At 40.7% G+C, this 26,228-nt stretch overlaps 1 long non-coding RNA gene across 11 annotated transcripts in view; it reads left to right on the top strand.

The window, feature by feature from the left end:
- LOC103226908 (uncharacterized) overlaps positions 1–26,228 on the top strand; it is a 254,714-nt gene that overhangs the window by 134,650 nt on the left and 93,836 nt on the right. Inside the window, exon 5 of one of the 11 annotated variants that reach the window (XR_005242310.2) lies at positions 10,134–11,356. The exons of the other annotated variants lie outside the window; for them this stretch is intronic. This is a non-coding gene — a long non-coding RNA (uncharacterized lncRNA). The remainder of the gene's footprint in view (positions 1–10,133; positions 11,357–26,228) is intronic. 11 annotated transcript variants of the gene reach the window in all.

The raw sequence follows: 26,228 nt of genomic DNA, 5'->3' as shown, positions 1-26,228 counted from the left end.
ATATTGTGCACTTAAAATTTTGTTGAGAGGGTAGATCTCAAATTAAGTGTTCTTACCACAATAAAATAAAATGTTCTGTAAAAATAATAAATATTGGAAAAAATAAATCCAGCATCTCTGGTGGAGGGAGCAAATAAATACATACCTGTAATCAATTTTCAGTTTACTACCTTAATGAATGGGAATATTAGCATGGGTAATCAAAAGCTTTCTTTTCACTGTAAATTATTTTCTTGTTTAGGTTTTTTGTTTTAGATTCTTTGTTTTTGAGAGTGAATAGCTACTGGCATTGGATCTGGAATAGCTTAGTATGCATTTGTGAAAAAGAGGACTCTCCTTATAATTTAAGATATGTTCCAAATACTGCCCCCAAATTAAAATTACTACATAGTTAATTTTATTTCCATTGTAAATTGAAATTCATAAGCCTATTCTTAAAACTGTATACTCCAGGACAGAGCAAGCAGTTAACACTTGAATCGGTCTTGGCAAGTTCTCCCGTCTTCCCTCCTTCACTATTTCCAGCCCCTGCCCCCTCCATGTTTTTTTTTTTTTTTTTTGAGACAGTCTCACTCTGTCACCCAGGCTGGAGGGCAGTGGCACCATCACAACTCAGCTCACTGCAGCCTCAACCACCCAGGCTCAGGTGATCCTCCCAGCTCAGCCTCCGAAGTAGCTGTGGTTACAGATATGCATCACCATGCCCGACTAATGTCTTTGTATTTTTTGCAGAGACAGAGTTTTGCCATGTTGTGCGGGCTGGTCTCAAAACCCTGGACTCAAACCGTCCGCCTGCCTTGGCCTCTCTAAGTGCTGGGCTTACAGGTGTGAGCCAGCGCACACCCTTCACCCTCCTTTTAAAGTGAAATTTGTGGAAGACTTAGATCAAGGATATTTGGAGGAGAAAATAAAGTCACAAAATAATTAACCATTTAAATTTGGAGAAGGGAGGAAGATTAGAGGACATCTACCTTAAGATTTTCAATTTACAGACGAGGCAGCTGAGTCTCCAAACTGATGAGAATTGCACAAGGCCACAGAGCTATTAAAGAACAAACCTTTTACTGACAAATAAGTAGTACTTATTCAACAGATGTTTCATAATTTTGAAAAATGAATGTTAAACCTCAGTCTTTTTTGTTTTTAAATACCCAGCTTGGAAAGTATTTGTCTTAGCAAAATGTAGTGGAAAGCAAAACCTACTCATACCCAGTTCACACTATTTTTCCACTCTGCTAGATTGAGGGCAGCCTGCCATGTGTACAGATAGGAAAGGAAGAGAGAGGCCCACTCTTTGCCTCAATGACAATGAAGGTTTTATGGGATAATTTTTAAAACTGCAACTACTTCCTTCTCTAACAGTACTTGCTCCCTGAGAAGTTCCCTGTCCTTCCAAGCTGCGTGTACCTTTATTCAACTCAGAGAACAACTCCCCTAATTCCTATATTCTAGAGAGGCCTCTGCCAGATTGCTTCAACAAACAAAATGCTACTGTTTAGAAGGCTGTTCACATTATTTGTTCCTGGGTCGATACAGTTTTCATATTAACCATGAGCATATGACATTAGTGCATGACACTAGCTCAGGCTGCGTTCCTACCCTTGATTCCCATCCCCTGCCCCATAAGCCATTCAGCTTCCCAATTAAAAAAAAAAAATTCTCAGCCGGGTGCGGTGGCTCAAGCCTGTAATCCCAGCACTTTGAGAGGCCGAGGCAGGCGGATCACGAGGTCAGGAGATCGAGACCACCCTGGCTAACACGGTGAAACCCTGTCTCTACTAAAAATTAGCCGAGCACGGTGGTGGGCGCCTGTAGTCCCAGCTACACAGGAGGCTGAGGCAGGAGAATGGCGTGAACCTGGGAGGCGGAGCTTGCAGTGAGTGGAGATCGCGCCACTGCACTCCAGCCTGGGTGACAGAGCGAGACTCCGTCTCAAAAAAAAAATTCTCATTCCCACAACCAGACACTACTCTCTTCTGATCTTAAAAATGAATCCTCTTGGTCCCAGTTGCAGCTAATGAAACAGGGTAAATGGGGCAGGGAAAATGAACATCATCACCCAAAAAAGTCCCAGCATGTTAATACCGCTTGCAAAATGTGTCATATTAATTAAGTGCAGACATTACTACTCTTTTATCTAAAAGCTGTATATTTCTTAGAAGCTGGTAGACTAGTTTGGTACATACTTGAATCATCCTTTTTTTTTTTTTTTGTAAACTACAGAGAATCTGTCCCAGCCCATGCCAAAAGTATTGGTTTTAAACACAAAGAATACTTGGTAGAAATAAATGGTTTAATCTGTTTATTGAGAGAAATTACCTAAATGTACCTAAAAATAACTTACAGTTTTACAGTGATGAATAGTAAAATTGTATTTCCTGCTTCTTGAATGACATTGATACTGGCATGTCAACAGTATTATTCAATGAGAAATTTTATTTTCACAGCACTCTACTTTAACTGTATTTTCCAAAGGAATATTAAACTTTCATTGTCTTCATTTTAGTAAGTTATTTGGAGAATGTGTATACAAGCAAATTATGGTAAAGCCTTGTCACAGTCTACTTACGACAAAAAAGATTTTGTCTTTTTTTTTTTATTTTTTGACACGGAGTCTTGCTGTCACCCAGACTGGAGTGCAGTGGCACGATCTCGACTCACTGCACCCTCTGCCTCCTGAGTTTGAGCGATTCTCCTGCCTCAGCCTCCCAAGTAGCTGGGATTACAGGCGCCACCACGCCTGGCTAATTTTTGCATTTTTAGTAGAGACGTGGTTTTATCTTGTGACCAGGCTGGTCTCGAACTCCTAATCTCACATGAGCCATCCACCTCAGCCTCCCAAAGTGCTGGGATTACAGGCGTGAGCCACTGCACCTGACCAGATTTTGTCCTGATTATCTGCATATTTCATCGTGTTTTTAAATAATACCAAATTATTCTAATAATTTAATTCTCAATATCACAATGTGCTGTCCATCATGATACATTAATTTTAAAAGATTTTTAAAAAATGTTTCAAAGATGCTATGTTTGTTTGGCCAAAAGGCATTTTCAATAGCAAAATATCAAATTATGTGGCCAAGATATGTTGGCAGATGAAGACCGAAATATTGTTTGTCCTTCAGTTGCAGGATTTATATGCACTGGCCATTTTAACTCACGTATGAGAGACACAGTGCTTATTGTGTTTACCCAGCACTTAAACAGCATTTAAAAAGTAGGGTTCTTACTCGTGGACACAATTCCTAGGAAAGGTAACCATGCTACCAAAAACAGTGTTGATTTTTACTGACTTTACTATCTGTCTAGGCCCTCTCTATAGGACTTACTATATAACCTGAAGACAAGGGTGGGTAGATGAGAGGAATAAAACATCTCTTGGCACGTATCTTTTCATATGTCTTCTGAAACACATTGGTACACTTGTCACAGGGTACATTATACCTGAAATTTCTTTGGGTTCTATTCAAAACCAATGAGGACAGTAGCACAAGTGGGTGAAAGAAAGAGGCACCCCTAGGAGCTCTGTCTAGCCAGACTAGCAGCAATCGCCCCTGTGACAGGATTCACTGGTTTGGAGAGATAAGACCTGGAAGATGTGTTAGAAATGACTGGCTCATACAAAAGTTTTAAGAACCAACACCAGAGAATGAATTCCTTTTAACTCTGAAATAAATAAGAGTTAGATTCAGTACAGAAAAATAAGAACACATTCAATTGCATTCTTACATGTTTTCTAGAGAAGGAAGAAAGAGATGGAGTTTGAATGAATTTGCTAAGAATTGTGTTCAGGATGCATTAGGGTATCAAGGTGGAAAAGAGGCTGTCTGTAGCATAGACTATGGACTATACTTGAGCAGCAGGAGAAATGAGGACAGACAGCAAAGCACAGGCTGTAGTGTTTCCATTATGTGTTTTTTCCCCTCCTTTTCTCTCCAATATGAGTCTTACTCTCCATTATGGATGACTGTGGTATTAACTGTTAAGGATACGATATGGTTGGGATCAGGATTCTAGACCCAGACTTCCTGGGTTCAGATACTAGCTCTGCCTCTTAAGCAACTGACTTAATTTCTTAGATTCTTTTTTTTTTCTTTTTTTTCTGAGACTGAGTCTCGCTTGTCGCCCAGGCTGGAGTGCAGTGGCATGATCTCGGCTCACTGCAAGCTCCATCTCCCGGGTTCACGCCATTCTCCTGCCTCTGCCTCCTGAGCCGCTGGGACTACAGGCGCCCGCCACCATGCCTGGCTAATTTTTTGTATTTTTAGTAGAGACAGGGTTTCACCGTGTTAGCCAGGATGGTCTTGATCTCCTGACCTCATGATCCACCCACCTCAGCCTCTCAAAGTGCTGGGATTACAGGCGTGAGCCACCGCACTTGGCCATTTCTTAGATTCTTTATCTGGAAAACAGGGATAATATTAGTATCTACCTCCATGGGAATATTAAGGGGATAAAATGAGTTAATGATGTATAAAATACTTAAAATACTACCAGCACATAATAAACACTCAATATATGTTAGCCATTAGTATATGACCCTATTTCATGGATTTTTTTTTTTTTCTCAGATTTTATCCTCTCCACATAACCCCTCATGTGGGGAGAGTAGACACCACACTGGGTGAATGAGTGAATAATGACTTGCATGATATCTTTAGAATTGTTTATTATTAATGTAAATGCATCTTGATTTGTGGGTTGGTTTCCAAGTTAAGGACACAGAAGCATAGCACTGATTAAAATTAAACTCACACAAGATCCACTCACGTAATTTCACACATGAGTTTTAATCTTCTTTTCTAATAGACCGTTTTTCCTCGAACTCACAGAAAGGATTGTGTTTTACATCATGGAAAAGTACATGCAACGGATACACATACATGAAACTATTTTATGAAAAAATAGTTGCCCTACTAAGTGTGAACTCTTATTTTCTATTTTATTCTAGTCTGTTTCATCTTCATAAAAATGCTGCTTTCAGTGCACTGGATTTATTTTACGACCCACTAATGGATTACCCTATAGTTGGAAAAACACTGGGTTAGACCAGTTTGATTGTTGTCAAGAACCAAAAAAGGTACCATTGATTATAACCAAAAATCTCTTCCTGATCATTTCCCTTCCCTAACTTCCCCTGCTACTGGAACTGGAATTCACCAGCCTTACACACACACACACACACACTCTCTCTCACACAAACTCTCTGTCTCTCTCTCACACTCACACTTTAACATGTCACCAGCCTATTTAGTAAGGGCATAGTTTGTGTTATCATTTAAAAGACCATATTCATAATATTAAATGCATAAAACTCATTATTATAAGATAGGGTCCAATGATCATTTTCAGTAAACAGTTTTAAGTTAGCTATGTTAATAGTAAAGGATTTTTCAGATTCTGATATCTTAATATCTACTCCCCTCTTCTTCTCCACAGTTAAGTAAGAAATTAAGAGTGTCATGCAGAAAAATGATTTTATTGTAAGAACAGAGCCCTAGAGGCCTTGTTGCTTTATACTGAGCTGTCCATGGGCTCTGGCTTGGTCCTTCTTGGCCAGCACCATGTTTGGGGGCTAATTCCTGCTCATGCTCTGTGACCATGAAGCCGAAAAGACACCACCACTGAACTCTTAACTTTGGGCTCTCATCAGTTGAGTCACCAGCCAGACCAAATAACTATCTCTTTGAAAGACTGACCACTAAATTCCTACCAAGTTTGCCACACAAGGCCTTCCCAGTTCATACACACTGGCTTTGCACACGTCCCAGGCATGCACATGGCTGGTCACACACATCGCCTGCCTTTGGTCAGTCTCTTGTCCTCTGCTCCACACAGCAGTCAGGCTGTCCTGGTTCAGGTCATATGACCAGTCCAGTACCTTTTCCATCTAAGTTGGGAAAACTTTGAATATTATGTTCTTTTCTCTTCCTGCCTTTTTTTGAGGTCATCATCTTGTTAATTTCATACATACTTTTTATCACATTTCTTTCATATTTCAAGTAAATCTGTTTCTGTTTCTAAGCTTTTTTTCTTTCTTCCCACTTTGAGAGCCCCCAGTGTATTAGTAATTTTGGAGAGCCCCCAGTGGTATTAGTCATAGCGGATGAGCTTAAGAGTAGTGATATAGCCTGGTGCTGTCGTACATGCCTGTAGACCCAGCTATTTGGGAGCCCAAGAGTTCAAGTCCAGCCCAGGTAACATAGCAAGACCCCATCTCTTTTTATTTTTTAGATGGCTCTTAGTTTGACTCTTGTTGCCCAGCCTGGAGTGCAATGGCTCAATCTTGGCTCACTGCAACCTCCGCCTCCTGGGTTCAAGCGATTCTCCTGCCTCAGCCTCCCGAGTAGCTGGGATTACAGGCATGCACCACCATACCCAGCTAATTTTGTATTTTTAGTAGAAATGGGGTTTCTTCTTGTTGGTCAGGTTGCTCTCGAACTCCTGACCTCAGGTGATCTGCCCGCCTCGGCCTCCCAAAGTGCTGGGATTACAGGCGTGAGCCACCGTGCCCGGCGACCCCATCTCTTTAAAAAAAAAAAGAGAATAGTGATATAATCGTATCAAGGGAAAAGCACAAAGGTAAAGTAAGGCATAATAACCAGTGTCATCAACTTCCAAAGCTCTTGAGTCTCTCAGTTGGCTTCCTCCTGACTAAACCTTCTTCTACTTGCATACAGATAAAATCATTCTTAGTTATTATTTTATACTTTATGTAATTATTAGTATTGCAACACAATTAAAATATATTTCATTGGGATATATAATATTACATATAGAATACAAGATATGAAATAAGTTTTGTGAAATGACCTGGGTACTATCATTAGCAGCAATATTCCTAAGGGAAAAGTAGCCTCAGTCCTAAACCACAAATATATAGATACATTTTGGGAACATAAGCAAGTACTTGAGAACTACTTTAATGTCATTATTTCTCTGTCTTTTTTTTTTTTTTTTTTTTTTTTTGAGACGGAGTCTTACTCTGTTGCCCAGGCTTTAGTACAGTGGTATGATCTCCACTCACTGCAACTTCTGGCTCCTGGGTTCAAGCAATTCTCCTGGCTTAGCCTCCCAAGTGGCTGGGATTACAGGCACCCACCACCACGTCCAGCTAATTTTTGTATTTTTAGTAGAGACGAGATTTCACCATGTTGGCCAGGCTGGTCTTGAACTCCCGACCTCAGGTGATCCGCCCGCCTCAGCCTCCCAAAGTGCTAGGATGTTCTTGGAAAGAGGTTGACTATTTTAAGATACTGTAAGTTCTACTACAGTGCTTCCGTAATTATTTTATTGTCAATAATAAATTAAAATAGAAATCATAGGAAGTTGAGAGTATTCTGAAAGGAAGGATATGGTTAAACATGGATTTTGAAAAGACAGTTCACTTGTATTCCTTCTATGTACATACTTCTGACACTTGCTTGGATATAAAGTTCCCTTCTTTTAAACACTGTTTATTCTATGGGACAATTGATTACAGAACATTGGGACCTTCCCTGATTCAGGTTAGTAGTCCCAGGTGACCCAGGATAGCTGCTTCACTCTGGACGTTTTCTCTTACATACATATGAAATGTGACGGCTTTGCCAAATGAGATACATTATCATTTTAAAACTGAGAAATAGCTCGACACGGTGGCTCATGCCTGTAATCCCGGAGCATTTTGGGAGGTTGAGGTGGGCGGATCACCTGAGGTCAGGAGTCCGAGACCAGCCTGGCCAACATGGGGAAACCCCTTCTCTACTCAAAATTCAAAAATTAACTGGGCATGGTGATGGGCGCCTGTAATACCAGCTACTTGGGAGGCTGAGAAGGAGAATTGCTTGAACCCGGGAGGCAGAGGTTGCAGTGAGCTGAGATTGTGCCACTGCACTCCAGCCTGAGCAACAGAGCAAGACTCTGTCTCAAACCAGCCCACCAACAAACAAACAAAACCAACTGAGAAATAACACTCAGAAAAGGGAAAAGATTATTCAACTTTTGTTAGAAGTTTAGAAGTACATATTGCCTCTTCATGAAGGAATTTCAGTCTTTGTTTTCTGTGCTGACCTGATATTATTAATATAATTTTCTTGATAATGATTACCTAGCAGCACTTTAAATTCATTTCCCATTTTAGAGTTCAGGTATACATACAGACACATGTACACACACACAGTGTACACATATATATATGTGTGTGTATATATATGTGTATATGTGTATATATGTGTGTGTGTATGTATATATTTGAGTGTTAGTATATAGTCTAAAACTTACTGTCCCCTATGTAGCAAACTAATGGTCACTAGTGGAAGTGAAATTTGGCAAGGGATCTTAATCATCAAAATGATATTCTCATTCATTTAAACTGTACATCTTCACAAAATTTTGTGTTTCTAAAATGACCTTGAACTTGCAAATATATTAAGGGTATTGTTTTCAAAGGGATACAGATGGAAATTATAATCTTCATGTCAGGGTCCACACTGGCCAAATACGTCCCAGGATTCCTAAGCTCAGTGTTGCAAGTAGCATTTCAAATATGACTTGACATGACTTTCAGAATGTTTCAATATATGCCCCACTTTGAGACACAAAGGCATCCGTAAAATAAAATGATAAAGTATTAATTTAAAAAATCATCAACGTCTGAGAGAATAGAAAACAGAGGCTTTGGGGTTTGGCAGTGTTGCCGCTGTAGCCACCCTGGGGATGAGTTGAGAAAGTGGGCCCAAATAAGGAAGGCCTGTGGGCCCTGCCACCCATCCACCACAGCAGCGAGCATGTGAGGATATTTGGTCTTCACCCAAGATTTCATTTAGGGGAATAGAAGGGACTTTAGTGCTAACACAACTTGAGAAACACTGCCCCAACAGATCTGCATTTACCTATTAGTCAAAACACTTGGAATACCAAACGTACCAGATTCGCTCATAGTAGTAAGTCAGAGGTCAGCTTCCTTCCCCTTTGTTGTAGGATGCTACCATGCATAACCATTCTGAAACAAAGGTGCAGGGGAGGATTTGGAAAACTTGTTCCTAAATAAGCTGTCTTCTAAGTTGAGCTCCCCTTCTCTAGAAAGTTTCCTTAGGAACTTTGTGCATATTAGAGACAAAGATAAAACCCCTTTTATTAAAGCAAAAAACAATGTTAATAGTTGTTGGTGATGTCTAAATAATATTTTCAAGTCATATTATAATGACGGGGTTTCCCTCAGTACTTTGGATTGAAATAAACGGGTTAGAATGGAGAACAGATGACAGGAGACTTCTTTGAAATTTCTGAAAGGCCATACAATCTTAGGTTGAATAAAGAAGGAATAAGAATAGGAAATACGGGGCCGAGTGTGGTGGCTCACGCCTGTAATGCAAACACTTTGAGAGGTCGAGGCGGGTGGAACACCTGAAGTCAGGAGTTCAAGACCAGTCCAGCCAACATGGTGAAACCTCATCTCTACTAAAAATACAAAATTAGCCAGGTGTGGTGACAGGTACCTGTAATCGCAGCTATTTGGGAGGCTGAGGCAGGAGAATTGCTTGAATCCAGGAGGTGGAAGTTGCAGTGAGCCGAGATCACGCCACTGCCCTCCAGCCTGGGCAACAGAGTGAGACTCTGTCTCAAAAAAACAACAACAACAACAACAACAAAAAACACAGATGATTTCTTTTAAATACATTTCCAACAGTATTTCTCTGTTTCCTTTTTTAGAAATCCCTTCTGTTCATAGGGCAGTTGGGGTAGAGATGGACACACTTAGCCAGCACGGCTTCTTCCGTGGAAGATGCACTGTGTGTCTCTGCTGTAAGATGTAGACACCTGAGTTTGTGTGTTCAGATACTTTCGAAGAAGATTTTTTGGTGAGACTTCTGTGACAAAGAAAACTGCATATAAAGTTGTTGATGTGGTGTCTGGAACATAGTAATGATTGATGCAGGAGGAAGATAAGGGGGAAGGTCCCTGGAGAGTTTCCCACCAGCCTGTGCGCTGGGAGGAGGGGGTGGAGCCTCAGGAAGTTCTCATCCTTTGCAGCGGGAGCCTGGCCTCTCCTGTTCCTGGGTGGTGACTTGGGATTCAATCTGTGAGATGGGGGCCTGTTCATAAAAACCCTTCTTGCTTTGCTGAGAGTCTTTTTCCTTTTTGCCCAATAGATTCCGGAACCCCTCACCCTTCAAAGGGTCTGTGTGCATAACTCTTCCTGGTCCTGTGACAAGAACCCAGTTTTTTCTACAATAGTAAGGAGTCAGTGAGCATTAGTGTTCTTTCTCTCTCTTTTTCTTCCTCTTCGGCAGTATATTTTTCGTTTTCCAGTTGTAGCATCTGTTAGTGTAATATTCCTATTTGCCCTCAAGTAGGGCATTTTCCAGGTTTCTGCAGCTTGAACTTTTCTCTCTTGGTGGAGTGAAGCAGAGGTGGGTGGGGAAGGGAGACCAAGTGAACTCAACCTGGCTCTCCTTTTATTTCCCTGGGGTTAGAAGCCGCAAGTTGTCCTGAGGAGGCTTTGCTGTTCTTGTCGCTCCTGACTTCAGCAGGAATCAAGGACAAAATAATTGAATGACAAAGGAAGATGGAAGCAGCTATAATCAGCTGTTCAGTTCCAATAACAGGAAAGGTAGCCCTCAAACTTTAGAGGACAGTAGAATGACCTAGGATGCCAGTTAAAATTCATCTTCCTGGGCTCCTCCCCAGAGATTCTGAGTCCAAACTTAGGTAATTCTTAGTTTTTAATGTTTTGGTTGATCACTAGTATAGCACAAAGATTAATATATTTTTTAAGAGTTTTTACCACTCCTTGGTAGAGTCTGCTACCCTCAGGGAGCCCCAAAATTATGGCTCAGAATTCTTGGCTTAAAAAATGAGCCACAGCGTCCCCACACCTATGTATGACTCTCAGACAGTCATGTAACACGAACAAGCTTTGGCAGTGGTGTGAGATTGATTTGTAAATTGCCAGTGTCAACATAATTCTTTTCTCATTGGCATTGCCTAGTTAAGGAGTCAGATCTCACTGTGGTTTGTTCTCTCTGTGGTTTCCGTAGGGTTGGGGAGAATGCTACAGAAAAACGAACCCTCTCTAGTTTTGACTGTCTAGGGAGTAAAAAAAAAAAAAGCCTGTTATTTTTCTGAATTAGGATATAAGACGCCTGCCCTGAAGGTGGCAAATCAGACTTCCACACGCATTGCCTTCATTTAGCCAATAGCCCGCTCTGAATGTGTATATTACGATGTGCAGTTTCATTCATCAAGGGGATTTCGGGCTCCAGCAGCACGCAGCCTCCAGTCTTGAGTGACTCCTGGGCTTTGGCTCAGCAGTAACTCCTCCATAAAAACAAGTGTGTGCATCTGGCTGTTAGAAGAATTCATGCTCATCCGGGTAAGGATAAACTGGAGTACTTATTCCTTTTTTTTCCCTTTGGGTGGTTTTGAGATTTTTAAAAAATTGACCCTCTCTTTTGAGAAGAGCTCAGAACTATTTGTCTGAAGTTTTTCCATCCAGGCTGCTTTATCGTATTATCCACTGTCTTGCCCTTTTCATGTAAAATCTACCCTCTTCAAAACATAGTTTCATTTTCAAATTTTAAAAGATTCCATTTTTCTTTCTGTGCATGAAACTTTAAAAATTTAAATCACCACAATTGCTACTGGCTTAGAAGTGGGGTCTTATATTTTTAGGAAGTATACTTTAAAAGTTAGGCAGAGGGGAAATCTGTGTTAGCATTTGGTTTAAGAAACAATGATTGTTACATTAAAGGGCGGATTTTCAGACGTACTACTTAATCTGCTCTGACAAAGAAGCTATGAGCTCGCTCTCTCTGCCACTTTTCTCCCGATCTGTGTTCTAATGGTGGAATCGGCTCATCTTTTTTCCTTAGGCATGTGGTTTAGTCTGTGTTCTAATGGTGGAATCAGCTCATCTTTTTTCTTAGGCATGTGGTTTAGTCTGTGTACATTCAGTGCAGTGGCATTTTTCTTGAAGAAGTGACTAAGGCTTCTTGGATGAATTCTGTCTTTGAAAGAGGTGGTAGAATTGCATCAGAAAGGCATTTACAGTAAATGGCTACCCCCCCTTCCTGTAATGACCGCATGTGAAAGAATGCATTAATTCTTGTTTTGAGGAAATGAGAGTTGTAGAGTTCTATGAAAAACTCCCTTTTTTATCATTAGTTAGCCAGGTTTGAATGTTCACATTTTAAAAATCAGGCTCATTTTGTGCTATCTAAATAAAAGCCACAAAGATACAGCTTTCCACTCCATGTTCTACGTGGAGTAACCAATCATCCTGAACTCAGAAAGAGGCAATTATGTTGAATATGGCTACAGTTAATGGCATAAGCCTAAATTAATTTCTTCATAGTCTTTTTTTATATTAAGTTACTGTGCCTCCTAGCTATGTTGCTGATTTGTCCAACAGGATTTGATTCTCAGTGCGATGGACGATGAAGACTAAAAGGAAACTCCCATAGATGATCTGGTCAGGAGTTCTCATAGAAGCAGTACTGCCCCCTAGGTGACAGAGTGGAAATTTATGAGGCTGTTTTGGTGGTACAATGAAGGATTTTTTTTTTTTTTTTTGAGATGGAGTCTCCCTCTGTTGCCCAGACTGGAGTGCGGTGGTGCGATCTCGGCTCACTGCAGCCTCTGCATCCTGAGTTCAGGCGACTCTCCTGCTGCAGCCTCATGAGTAACTGGGATTACAGGCCCATGCCACCATGCCCAGCTAACTTTTGTATTTTTGGTAGAGATGGGGCTTCCCCATGTTGGCCAGACTGGTCTCAAACTCCTGACCTCAGATGATCCACCGGCCTCAGCCTCCCAAAGTGCTGGGATTACAGGCATAAGCCACTGTGCCCAGCCCTAATGAAGGATATTTCATGAGTGAGAGCCAGAGACCTTGATGTCCCACAGTAGAAAAGACATAAAGAATTGCCCCGTGGTGCACATGACTTTCACCTGTCCTGTTGGACATTCAGGTAGGGACGGCTCAGTTTATAATTTGCTGAACCTAGACTTCATTCCATTTTTTCATGAAAATGCAAAATAATTTTTGCATGCTTTTAATATACACAGAATAGATTCATTGTCATTCTCTGGTCCATCTATACTACTTCTTTCATTTTCCTGCACTTTTAATATGGAAAGCTTCTAATCTGACTTCTCTTAAATACAAACTTGTTCTTTATAAGTTACAAGCATCTATTTGAGTACATAGTTAACTGCACCTGAAAATTATTTATATAATGAAATGTTAAGTATTTTTTGTTATACATTGCTTTTTTTAGATTATCTTTTATGTTACATTTAGGATATTCATGTTTTAAAGCTGCATGTACAGTAGTTAATATTATCAAAAATTTGATTTTAGAGTACTAAATGGGACATGACAGAATTTTTTTGTCATATAAAGAGGGCTTTGAGACTAATAGGTAGGGTTTTGAACCAATGAACCAATCCCTGCCTCAATGTTTAAGGAAGGAGGGTATGCAAATTACCCAGATAGGAGGGATGCTTATCTTCTTCATGAAGCTACCCAGGGAGGATTTCACATGTATCTCATTAATTTGTTCTAGTATTTTGAAATCTTCATATTAAGCTAGTTCTTCTGTATTAATATTTTCTAGGAGTTTTCATATGTCACTCTAAAAACATGACTGGGCCAGGTGCAGTGTCTCATGCCTGTAATCCCAGAACTTTGGGAGGCCAAGGCAGGTGGATCACTGAGGTCAGCAGTTCGAGACCAGTGTGGCCAACATGGTGAAACCCCATTTCTACTAAAAATACTAAAATTAGCTGGGCATGGTGGCAGGTGCCTAGAATCCCAGCTACTCGGGAGGCTGAGGCAGAAGAATCACCTGAACCCGGGAGGCGGAGGTTATAGTGAGCTGAGATCGCGCCATCACACTATAGCCTGGGTGACAGAGCAAGACTCTGTCTCAAAACAAACAAACAAACAAACAAACAAAAAAACATGGCTGGGCACAGTGGCTTACGCCTGTAATCCCAGCATTTTGGGAGGCCATGGTGGGCGGATCACCTGAAGTCAGGAGTTCAAGACCAGCCTGGCCAACATGGCAAAACCTTGTCTCTACTAAAAATACAAAAATTAGCCGGGTATGATGGCACACCCCTGTAATCCCAGCTACTTGGGAGGCTGAGGCAGGAGAATTGCTTGAACCCGGGAGACAGAAGTTTCAGTGAGCCAAGATCGCACTGCTGCACTCCAGCCTGGGTGACAGAGTGAGACTCTGTCTCAGAATAACAAAACAAAAACAAAAAATCTATGACCTTTGGTTACTCCCCTTCTATAGAAAAGACAGGCAGGTATTGAGAGAATTAAACTTCTGTAAACTTGCAGAGGAGTTAAAAGCAGACTCAGGTTTTCTTGAACAGTGGACATGGTGGCACTGTCCCTTTGTCATGAACATAATCCACATATGCCATTACAAACTGTTGACAGTACTGGAAGATATAACACATTCTAGGTAAGGTATTGTCTATATGGTAGATTAAATCATCAGAAATACAAAAGCTGGGTGCGGTGGCTCACGTCTGTAATCCCAGCACTTCGGGAGTCTGAGGTGGGTGGAGCACTTGAGGTCAGGAGTTTGAGACCAGCCTGGCCAACATGGCAAAAACCCATCCCTCCTAAAAATACAAAAATTAGCCACACGTGGTGGTGCACACCTGTAATCCCAGCTACTCGGGAGACTGAGAAAGGAAAATTGCTTGAACCTGGGAGGCGGAGGTTGCAGTGAGCCGAGATCACGCTTCTGCACTCCAGCCTAGGCAACAGAACAAGACTCTGTCTTAGGGGGGAAAAAAAAAAAGAAAAAAAGAAAAGAGAAAGAAAAAAAGAAATACAAGTGTGAGGTTAAGGTACTCAAGCCTGTGCACACATAGTGTTCCCTATTGTTATTTGAGGCTCGCATTTTTAATTTCATAGAGCTTTTTCTTGTAGTTCTCGTTTTTTTGTTGTTGTAGTTCTTGTTATGTGCATGTAATTATTCTCAAATATTTCCAGGAATACTAATAAATTGGGGTGTTTTTTTTTTGAGTTTTTTTTAAGAAAAAAAAGTCTTCTCTTAATATTGTTTCTTCCAGAGTCTTTTTGTTGTTTATCTTAGTTTTTCTCTTTCATGTTGCAGACTTTTAAAATGTGTATTTATTTTTGATTGTCTCTTCTTTTTAAAAATGAAGTGGCATTATGGCTGCCTAGAAGTCCTGCATGACAGCACCTGCCTCTAGCAGGCTTCAGCCTGGGTGCACACAGCCGCCATGAGCCCTCTTGCTGGAGAACTGCTAGATGTCAGAATGAGGAGGGCTTGACTGTGGGGTTCTCTTCACCACACTAGCTGTTTGGTCCTCACTAGACAATTTGTTTAATTTTTTTAGAGAATCATCTCCCTTTTCTTATTTTCGCTCGGGAGTGGGGAAGCTGTAAGGTTTCTTCTTTCTTTTAAAGACAGGACGTAGTCATGAAAGGAATAATTGTTGATATCCAGACTTTTTGATTCTTCTTCTCCTTTCTACCTTTCTTGCCACTTCTGTCACATACAGTTCATACTTTTTCTGAGTCTGCAGCCTCTTTGGGGTCCAACTGAATACAATCAACTATTCACTGCCTCGGCCGTACCCGCTCAGAACTCTCTGGGCTGTAAGCTGCCTCTGCTCAGTTTCATCGCTTAGTGCTCTCCCCACATCCTTCTGGCTTCCTGACATTTGGTGAAGTGTCTCAGGCCCTTGAAAGTTGTTGTTGTCGTTGTTGTGGGTGGACATACCCCTTTTATAATTGTAGTGGGGTCTTCCAGGTGCCCTGACCGCCATCGTGAAAGGAGAAGTACTTTCATCTGTTGATTTGTCAAAAGTATATCTGAACAAGTCAATTGGGAATACCTTTAGCCAGGCATTTAGCCAGGGAAAAGATTAGATGGAGCACAATGACTGCAGTGGGTACTGGGGTTTGGGAAAACGAATCCTCACAATTACTGGGTTGGGAGGAAACAGTGGGCTGACATTATTATAGAAAGATACGCTTTCCAACCAGTGACGACATAGCCATTAATCATACAGCCCCGTAAGAAGATCTTTTAGCTTTGTTGCTCAAAGAAAGTTGCATCTTGTAAAACATACAACTTAGTCATTTAAAAAAATCTTTAAGTAGTGGTACTTGTTCCTGATCTTAATATAAATTAAATTTGGATATGCCTGCTTAATTTTTTCCCTGCCCTTTAGTATAAGAGCTTCTGAGAGAATCTCCTATTCTTCCCTTCTGTACTATTTATTTCTTGGGGCATAGACCCTCATACTCACTCTTCTTTTTCTTACAAGAAGCAATTCAGATTCTCCTTTCCCATCTCCTTTGTGGAAAAAAACTCCAAACCCTTATTAATTATCCCTTTGTCATGTTTGTCAGGTCAGTCCTGAAAGTGTACAGCAGACACTGTGAAGATGGGAAAAGTAAGATGTTGACTAATTAGTTCTGTAACTTCTGTGACATAAGTGGTATCCATTTGTGTCAGAAGAAAGCCTGAATTGATGTTTCCATCTCACACTTCCCTCATTTTACTTGGGAAGCAGTTTCTTTGTGAAAAATCCCTGGAGATCCACAGTTAGGGCCAATTACTGCAACATGATGGAACCTTTAGGTTCTTCTCAGGCCTAGCCTCATTTCTAGTACAATACTAGGAGGCTAAAATCTACCTCTAAAATTTGCAAAGCAATACTGACGGATGTTAGCTATTTTTTATGTAGCTGCTTAGAGACAACTGAAGATAGTAAGGGTCATAAGGGCCTTCTCCTATCTGACCTCTGTACCCCTGTAAGTTGTTTACTAGCTTGGAGCTTCCTGTACAGTTCTAGATCAAAGAGCAGGTCCTCTGAGGCCGTGCCCTTGGAAGCAGAGATGGTGAGTAGTGAAATGTACTTAGCTCTGAGGGAGTGAACTCCCAGGCAAGCAGAACACACTTGGGATTTTATTTCTGATATTGACCAGAACATCTATCATCAGCCTATGCCAAACACCCCCTTTCCAAACCTTCTTTCTCTCTCCTATTTCGTATAACTTCCTAGAGATGAAGAATGTTTCTGAGTGTGGATTGTCAGATGTCTGCTGAAAAATGGTGGGCCTAAAAAAGATATTCTGTGACTGCAAGAATGTAGAACACTCCCACACTGGTTCTGGGACCTGGCATATTGGTTGGCTATTACTGTTGAATGAGAAGAGAACCAGCAAATTCTTTCTTTTCCTCTGAAGGAAATACCTTGTATGGATGGTCCCCCAGAGAAGAGACAGCCATGGCTAGTTGTGAATTGAAGTAATTCAGATATAGGCCCCATTTGATGGGATCTAAGTGTGCAAATCAAATCGCATTCTTCAGGACATGGGGATGTTAAGACAATTAAGGAAGTCCTACCATCCCTCCATTTTAATGGATGTAAAATTTACATGCAGTGAAATGCACAGACATTCAGTGTACTCCTGTTCCCAAACCCCAGTTAAGAGAGAGAACATTTCCATCACCAGGTTTCCTCTTGCCTCAGTCATTCCCTACCCTCCCTGACAAAAACTTTCTGCTTTCTATCATTGCAGTCTTGTTCTTGAGCTTCCTCTCAGTGGAATCATACAGTATATACTCTTTTGCGTTTGACTTTTTTTTTCACCCAACAGTTTTATATTGTTGTCTGCATCATTCTTCCTCTATTGCTGGGTAGTATTCCATTGTATGAATATACCCAATTTTAACCTCTGTTCTCTTGTTGACTGACATTTTGATTGTTTCCCCCTTTTGGCTATGATGAATATTAAGCTGCTGTGAATGAGTTTTCTCTCATTCTTACTCTTTTTTTTTCCTTTTTCTTTTCTTCCTTTTTTTTTTTTTTTTTTTTCTGAGACAGTCCCACTCTGTCGCCCAGGCTGAGCTGCAGTGGGGCAATCTCAGCTCACTGCAACCTCTGCCTCCTAGGCTTAAGCAATTCTCCTGCCTCAGCCTTCTGAGTAGCTAGGACTACAGGCGCGCACCACCACACCTGGCTAATTTTTAAAATGTTAGTAGAAATGGGGGTTTCACCATTTTGGCCAGGCTGGTCTTGAACTCCTGACCTCGAGTGATCCACCCACCTCAGCCTCTCAAAGTACTGGGATTACAGGTGTGAGCCACCACGCCCGGCCCACTGTCACCCTTTTTTAGGTTTAATTGCTGCACCATACAGTAGGTGTATGTTTACCTCTGTAAGAAACTGCCAAGTCATTTTCCAAAGTAACTGTACCATTTTACACTCCAACAAGCAATTTACGAAAGTTCCAGGTGACCCAGTATCTTAACATTGTATATTGCTGGTTTTTCTACTTACGGCCGTTCTCTTGGATATGAAGTAGTAGCTCATTGTCATTTTCAATTTGCATTTTCTTGATGAATCACATATACTTATTGGCCATTTGTGTATCTTCTCTTTTGAAGTGTCTGTTCAAGTCATTTGAGTCTGTCTTTTGACTGTTTTAAAATTGGATTGTCTTTCTATTATTTTGGTTGGTAGGAATGTTATACATATCCTGAATAAAGTATTCTTGTCAGAAGTTTATAATGTAAATATTCTCCCAGTCTGTGGTCTATCTCCTGTTTTTTAAAAGTGTCTTTTGATGAGCAGAAGGTTTTAATTGTGAAATAATTTCATTGATCAAAAATGTTTTTCCTTTGGGAGACCAAGGCAGGGGAGGATCGCTTGAGCCCAGGAGTTTGAGAGCAGCCTGGGTAACATAGCAAGACCTCGTCTCTCTACAAAAAAAATAAAATATTTTTTTAAAAATTAAAAAGTTTCTATATTATCTGTTTTTTTTTGTTTCCTAAGTGCCCATTGCCTCCCCAGGATTGTCCAGATATTTCCCTGTGCTTTCTATTAGAAGACTTACAGCTTTAGCTTTTATGCTTTAGTTTATGATCTATCTCCAGTTGATTTTTGTATATGGGGATAAGTAGAAGTCAAGGTTCATATTTTTGCATACATTTTCCCAGTTGTTCTAACATGGATTGTTGGAAAGACTTTCCTTTTTCCATTGAATTGCTTTGGCGCCTTTCTTGAAAATCAGTTTTCCATATATGTATGGGTCTATTTCAAAGGAACTTGAAGAATGTTTGTATAGCCCACATGCGGCATGCACTCAAGTCTAGGAAATAACAGTTCACATTGGTCAAGCCTCAAGTGACTGTCATACTCTTTAACTTCTATATCATGAAACATTTATGTCAAAGATCACTGATGGAAGCTGTATGTGGTGGGAGGCATTTTTTGCTTGTTTAATGAAGCTAACCCTGCTGAAGCCTCCAGAAGTTCCAACATTCCCATGTTAAATGTGATGTTCTTATCTGCCCAGAAATAGACCATAAAAAGTGAGATCTAGCCTGAGCCTGCAGGCAACTTCAAGAAGAACAAAATTAACTTACTTTTCTTATCTGAAAAGTTGGATATGTGTGGATTCAAAACTGAGTGATTTGGAACTCATTATAATGAAATGTGGGCCAGACAAAAAATAAATACTCTTTAAGAAAGACATTTTTCATGATGTAAAGATGCTTGTAAAGGAAAAAATTATTTTAATAACAAGTATATTGTATGCAAAAGTAGATCTGATTTTAAACAAGCCTTGTCTATGAGTAGAATCTCTACCTGGAAAGGTTTTTGTAAATGGTTTGGTTGAGCATGTTTATTTGAATATAGAACTTTATTTCTTTTAAAAAATTCCTTGATTTGGATACCAAAGGCTGAAGAGAGTAGGAAATGCACCCAAATTATTCTGTTAGAAAGGTAGAATAAATGGTGATGCTCTCTTTTGACACCCTACATTTTAGGACTTTGAATTTGGTGCTTTCATGGTGTGGTGGTGTAGGGAAGTGATTAGTGCGGGACTCTGAGGCTGGGCTGCCTGGATTGGAATACCAACTCTGCTACTCAACACAGGCAAAGGAATCCATGCTCCTGTGTCTCCCCCTAAATGGGGAGAATAAGAGGTACCTGCCTCATGGTTTGGGTTAAAGTATACAAAAGGCTTAGAGCTGTGCCTGGTTCATAGTGAGCACTATGTAACTGCTGGCTGGTAATAATATATTAACTTTATAATAAAAGAACACCAAAAAAGGAATTCGTAAAGGAAAAACATATAAAGCAAAAGGGCATTCCACTCTTCTGTGATTCAGCTGTCTCACTCTTCATAATAGACTCCCCAGTTGGCTGACTCGGTCACGTTTTGTTATTAATTCCCATTCTCTCAAAAGGATACAGAATTAAAGGGTTTTCTTTTGAGCTGCTTGGGAGATGCGTGCCCTGAAAATAACCAGGGATGCTTCATATTCGTTACCAGAATTATTTGTCTCTACAGAAGGACTTTACAAGGAAAGACGCATTTCAAGTTTACGTCGTCCTCTCCACTCATTTGAAATACCACCTTCCCAAGCCTGTGTTTGGACTTGTATCTTTGTGCTCAGCTCCTGGCCTCTGTTTCTGCTTTCTCTAGCAGTTTCCTGGCAAAAGCGGGAATGAGAGCCGAGCCTGGGAGAAGTGGCCAGGACAGGCCTTTCCCCACTCAGCTTCCCACCACCACTCGGGCAGGCAGGAAGAGCCTGAACTGTGATCACCTGCCCACATTTAGTAGGTTGACAGCGCCAGAAACAAAATCTGGCTCAGACCAAACATGAAGGTCTGTTACTAATGATGTCATTTCCGTCAAAATCCTGTTTGGGTTGCACAGACTGGGTTTGACTGTAGAATGAAGAGGGATTGTGCTGCACGTTGTCACAGGAGGGTCATCGTGTTCTGTGTAGACCATTGTCTTTGCTGTACATATGCGGTGAAGGCCTACAGAAAATTGATGTCATTTACTACAGTGACTTCCTGGATCTCACTGTGTGGAAGATGCAACTCCTCACAAGGCCTGCTCAGCGTAGTCACGGTTTTGTTTATGTTCTTAGTGTTGTTTGATAGATGCCACAGACGCATAGAGGACTGGGATGTGGCGCCCATGACTTGGCAGGCGGGAGAAACACACTTGAGGAGGCAGCTTTCCACTCTCCAGCGGCTGATCCATGCCATCCCAGTGCCCTTGCATCTCCCAGTGGCTCTGCACACACTGCCCACTCTCCACCTCCTGCATCTCACTACGTACTCTCAGTAACTGTCCATCCCTCCGGTGTCACAGAGGGAAGAGAGGCCAGAAGGTGGACTCACTCAGGTTCTCACTGTGAATCAGCATTCCCCATCTGTGCCTGCCTGGCTTTCCTTGCCTCCTGTTTCAGTGCAAGGGGAGTCCTTCCTCGTGCCCAAGGCCCTGAACTCCATGCCCTTCCCTCTCACCTTCTCAAAGACTTTCTCTCTCTGACCATGTACTTTTTATTCCCCACTGACTGTCCTGCGAGCACTGAAACCTGCTTAAGTCTTTCCCATTTTAAACAACACAGGCCTTCAGTATCACCCTGCCTTTCATTACCTCTCCATTCACTTCTCCTGCCAGGGCCAGCCTTTTGGAAGAATTGTCTCTAGTTACTCTCTCCCTGTCCTCACTCCTGCCCACCCCTCAGGCTGCTCCAGTCTGGCTTTTGCACCAGTGACCGAGTGGATTCTGCTCTAGCCAAAACCAGTAGCTTCCCTCCTCTCTTTCCTGTGGGCCACGTTTGTCAGATGCATTTGGATTCTTGTCTTCCTCAACCTCTCAGTGGTGAGCAGGGTTTGATGTGTTCTCCTCCGTGGCCTTTGAAGACTCACCCTACCCTTCTTGCTTTTCCTTCTCATTGCCCTTTTCAGATTCTTTCTATCCATCTCTAAGCTCCCTACTGATATTCCAGTGCCCACTGGGCATCTGCACTTGGATATCTTGTTGGCACCTCATATCCAAGAGGTTCCAAATTGATCCAAATACCTAAGCTTAAAACCTGTGATCTATTGATCCTTTCTCCTTACCTTCAGAATCCAGTAGGAAGGCAACTCTGGTCAAAATTCTACTTATCAACAATCGTCAAACCCATCTACTTTATCTATCTGTCATGTCCTTCTTCTTGGTCACCATTACCTTTTACCTGTATTAATGGATTAGCAACTCTCTCCCTGCTAAATTTCCCCTGATCCATTCTCTGACTTCTTTCTGGGCGATGCTTCTAAAAGCATCCTCATCCTTCTCCTTCCCTGCTTTAATTCTTACCCATTTGTTAAATGTCCTGTACCCAGATGGATGGGGGCCTCTGCAGAGCCACATGTTCTAGCCTGTGCATAACCAGGTCATCACGGCACTAACAAGTTTATGGGGAGCTGGAGAAGAGAGTTATTTTGCACTCTGCAGAACTTTATGAAAATCCCAAATGTAAATCAGCCACTCCTGCCCCAGAGCTCTTGGTCATGGGCTTTGTATCCCTTCCATCCTTCCTCAGCCTCTCCCATCTGTAGTAACCCTACCCTATTTCTCCCTGTTTACTTATTCAGAGGATCTCAATTCTTTCCTGAACGTTCTGATCCTTAAGTTTCATTCCTGTCTTGTCTTTGGGTTTCCCTAAAAGCAGATTTTGAAAAAGCATGCAATCTGGTCTGTCTTCACTACTTAAGAGCTGTGTGACCTCTCCGTGCCTCCATTTCCTCATCAGTAAGAGTCTACTTTACAGGATTGTAGGGAAGATTAAATTAATTCATGCACAGAAAGTGCTTAAAGCCCTAGCTGACCTGTAATGATGGTCAGTAAAGCTTGCTGTGATAACAGTGATTACTATTATTAAAAATACCACTACTTCCAGGTTGCTGTCCTCAACCAATCTAGCTAGACCAGATTAGAGCTCCCTCTTATGTGTACTAATAGCACTGTGTGCCTCCTTTACATTGTAATTGCCAGTTTGCTACAGGAAGGATGATGAAATATTGTTCATCATCCAGCACCTAGCCCAGTGCCTGGCAGAGTTATATAAGATGTACTCAAGTATTTTTTGAACAAAATTAATGAATCAAATAACTTGTAGAAAGAGCATTCCAATTACGCTTTGCTTTCTTACCTTTAAATAGCCACCTCTTTAAAAAAAATAAAACATGGCCAAGCGTGGTGGCTCATGCCTGTAATCCCAGCACTTTGGGAGGCCGAGGTGGGTGGATCACCTGAAGTCAGGAGTTCGAGACCAGCCTGGCCAACATGGTGAAACCCTGTCTCTACTAAAAATACAAAAATTAGCTGGGCGTGGTGGCGGGTGCCTGTAATCCCAGCTACGTGGGAGGCTGAGGCAGGAGAATTGCTTGAATGGAGGAGGCAGAGGTTGCAGTGAGCCGAGATCGCACCATTGTACTCCAGCCTGTTCAACAAGAGAGAAACTCTATCTCAAAATAAATTAATTAATTAAATAAAACACAACAAACAAAATAGAACTCTTCCCCAGGGGCCTGTCTTTAAATCTGGCATTTCTCAGTGAACTTGGGGAAACCTCTCTAGATATCTAAATCCTGGAACAGTTCTATCTCTGAGCTTCTGCCCAGCTCTAGAATTCTTTACATCTGTGGTAATAGCATGAAATGGGTATCGAGTACATTTTAAGGACACTCAGAGTTTCCCTTATGCTTATGTTTTTTTCCTGTTAGTTGATGAGAAAATGTCATCATGTTGCTTGGATTTGTAGGTTCTTTCCTAGTTGTGGGGAATTTTTCCGAGCTGGCTATTATGAGAGGGTCTCAAAAAAAACCACAAAGAAGTTCGGTATATTATGTTCAAATTAAACACAGTATCCCTTCTTATTTTCACTTTTGATCTGGATTTTCACTTCTGAGCTGACTTCTATAATTATATTTAAAGAATTTAGTCTCAGAAATAATCCTTAAACCTTTCTCGCATGCCAGATCGGAAACTTATTCAGGACTTCTAATTCTGGTGATTTCTTTCTTTCTTTCATATATTTATAGATGAAATATGTATATACGCACATATATACAGATAAGACTATATCTATATGTAAATACAGATACCTAAAATATATCTGTATATATTTTAATTGTGGTAAAATATATAACAGAAAAATTACCATCTTAACCGTGTTTAAGTACACAGGTCATTGGCATTAAATACATTCACATTGTTGTGCACCCATCACCATCATCCATCTCTGAAATCTTTTCATCTTGCAAAACAAACTCTGTCCTCATTAAACAACAACTCCCCATTCTCTCCTCCCCCCAGCCCCACCGCAGCCACCATCGTACTTTCCATTTCTTTGAATTTGGCTATTCTAGGTACCTCAGATAAGTGAAACCCTACAGTGTTTGTCCTTTTGTGACTGGCTTATTTCACTTAAGCACAGTGTCCTCAAGGTTTATCTAATGTTGTAGGATTACAACAACATTGTAGCATTGACATGGTTTCTTTGCTTTTTAAGGCCAAATAATATTCCACCGTGTAGAGATACCACATTTTATATATCCATGTGATGGACACGGGTTGACAGACACAGGTTGCTCCCACGTTTTGGCTGTTGTGAATAATGCTGTTAGGGACGTGGGTGTACAAATACCTGTTTTAGTTCTTGCGTTCAGTTCCTTTGGATCAAATGAGTTATTGATCCTTCTCTATTGACGCTTCTGTTTTCATGGACTCTTGCCTTACTCTTTTGATCATTTCGTGTTCCTCCCCCCATCGACCTTTGGGCCATTTTTCTGGCAATGTCCCTACTATCGAGGTTCTCATACTTCTGTTGGACCCTCACAGAACTGCAGCCTGGAGAAAACAGTTTGACAGCTGAAAAAATATGATTCATTACCACCTCCTACACACACACCAATTCCTGCGATTTTCTGAAGGTATACCAGTGGTTCCTAAATTAAAAAAGAAAATCTCTTGGTCATATGGCAGATTTTTGTAGCTATTGATACTCTGTATTTTGAAATTTAACTGTTGATAATAGCAGCTTCTTGATGTATCAGTCCTCTAATTGTGATACTGTTATCTGTTTCTTATTATGAAAACAATACATGACAATCGTAGAAAACTTGTAAGGTGTAGAAAAATATTACACACAATGGCACTACCTGAAAGCAGCAGCTATTAACATTCTGATGCATAGGCTTCCAGTCTCTTTCATGTAAATTTTTACATAGTAAAGATCATATTGTTTTGCCCTTTCTTCTTTGCATTTAATAATAAATATAAGAATTTCTGGCCGGGTGTGGTAGTTCATACCTGAGTAGCTGGGAGATTGAGGTGGGAGGATAGTTTGAGCCCAGGAGTTTGAGGTTACAGTGAGCTATGATTGTACCATTGCACTCCCCCTGAAGGAGGACCCCATCTCAAAAAAAAAAGAAATTTCTTGTTAAAAAGTATTTGCAAATATTTTCATGATTTTATATAGCTGAGAAATATTTAGAGGGTGGTAATTAGCATAAATAGAATTTTTCCAGTTATAAAAATATTACTTACAGAAAATGCCAACCATCTCAAGATTATAAAGAAGTAATAAAAAATCTAATGTCTTTGTCTGCCCTTTTTAAGCTTTTTTAATGTATCCTAATCCAGTCTTGAGACCACCTTGTCCCTCCCTTCTTCTCACTTTCTATCTTACCTGGCAACATTAGTATCATGTTTACATATGATTTTATATTCAGCATTTGCACTCAACATTATCTTTTGTTATTTCCAATATCATGAAGCATTCTCCAGAAATCATGATTTAAGCATATGAATTTTTACTGTGATCTGGTTAGTCACATGCTCCATTCCACCTTTGGATGTTCAAGTTGTTCCCAATTTTATGCTTTTGCTAAGTATGTCCTTGTATAATTATCTTCCTATGTATCTGTGATTATTTCCTTAGGAGATATGTATAAACATCTTAGGAGTTGAAACAGTTTTAAGGCTGAAAAAATACATATATTGCTGATTTCCTGAAATGGTTGTCTCACCTCACTTCATGAGCTTTCTTTTTTTTTGTTGTTGTCCATCTTTGTGACTGGTGAAATGAATTTCGGTGTTTGCTCATGAAGTTGAGCATTTTTTTTTCATATTAATTGGCCTTTCATATTTTTGTGTTAATTGTCTGTTATTACATTTTACCTTTTACATTCAAATACTATAAAGAATATTATCCTGTTACAGCTATTTTATTTTTTGCTTACCTTTTTATTGAGAGACAATGCCTCCCTCTGTCACCCGGGCTGGAATGCAGTGGTGCAACCATAGCTCACTGCAGCCTGGAACTCCTGGGCTCAAGTGATCCTCCAGCCCTAGCCTCTGCTAGGACCACACATACGTG

Source organism: Chlorocebus sabaeus, chromosome 21, assembly GCF_047675955.1.
Source record: "Chlorocebus sabaeus isolate Y175 chromosome 21, mChlSab1.0.hap1, whole genome shotgun sequence".
In the NCBI taxonomy this organism is placed as follows: domain Eukaryota; kingdom Metazoa; phylum Chordata; class Mammalia; order Primates; family Cercopithecidae; genus Chlorocebus; species Chlorocebus sabaeus.
Note: the sequence above shows the minus strand (reverse complement) of the source record. Positions and strands in the feature narration are given on the sequence as shown.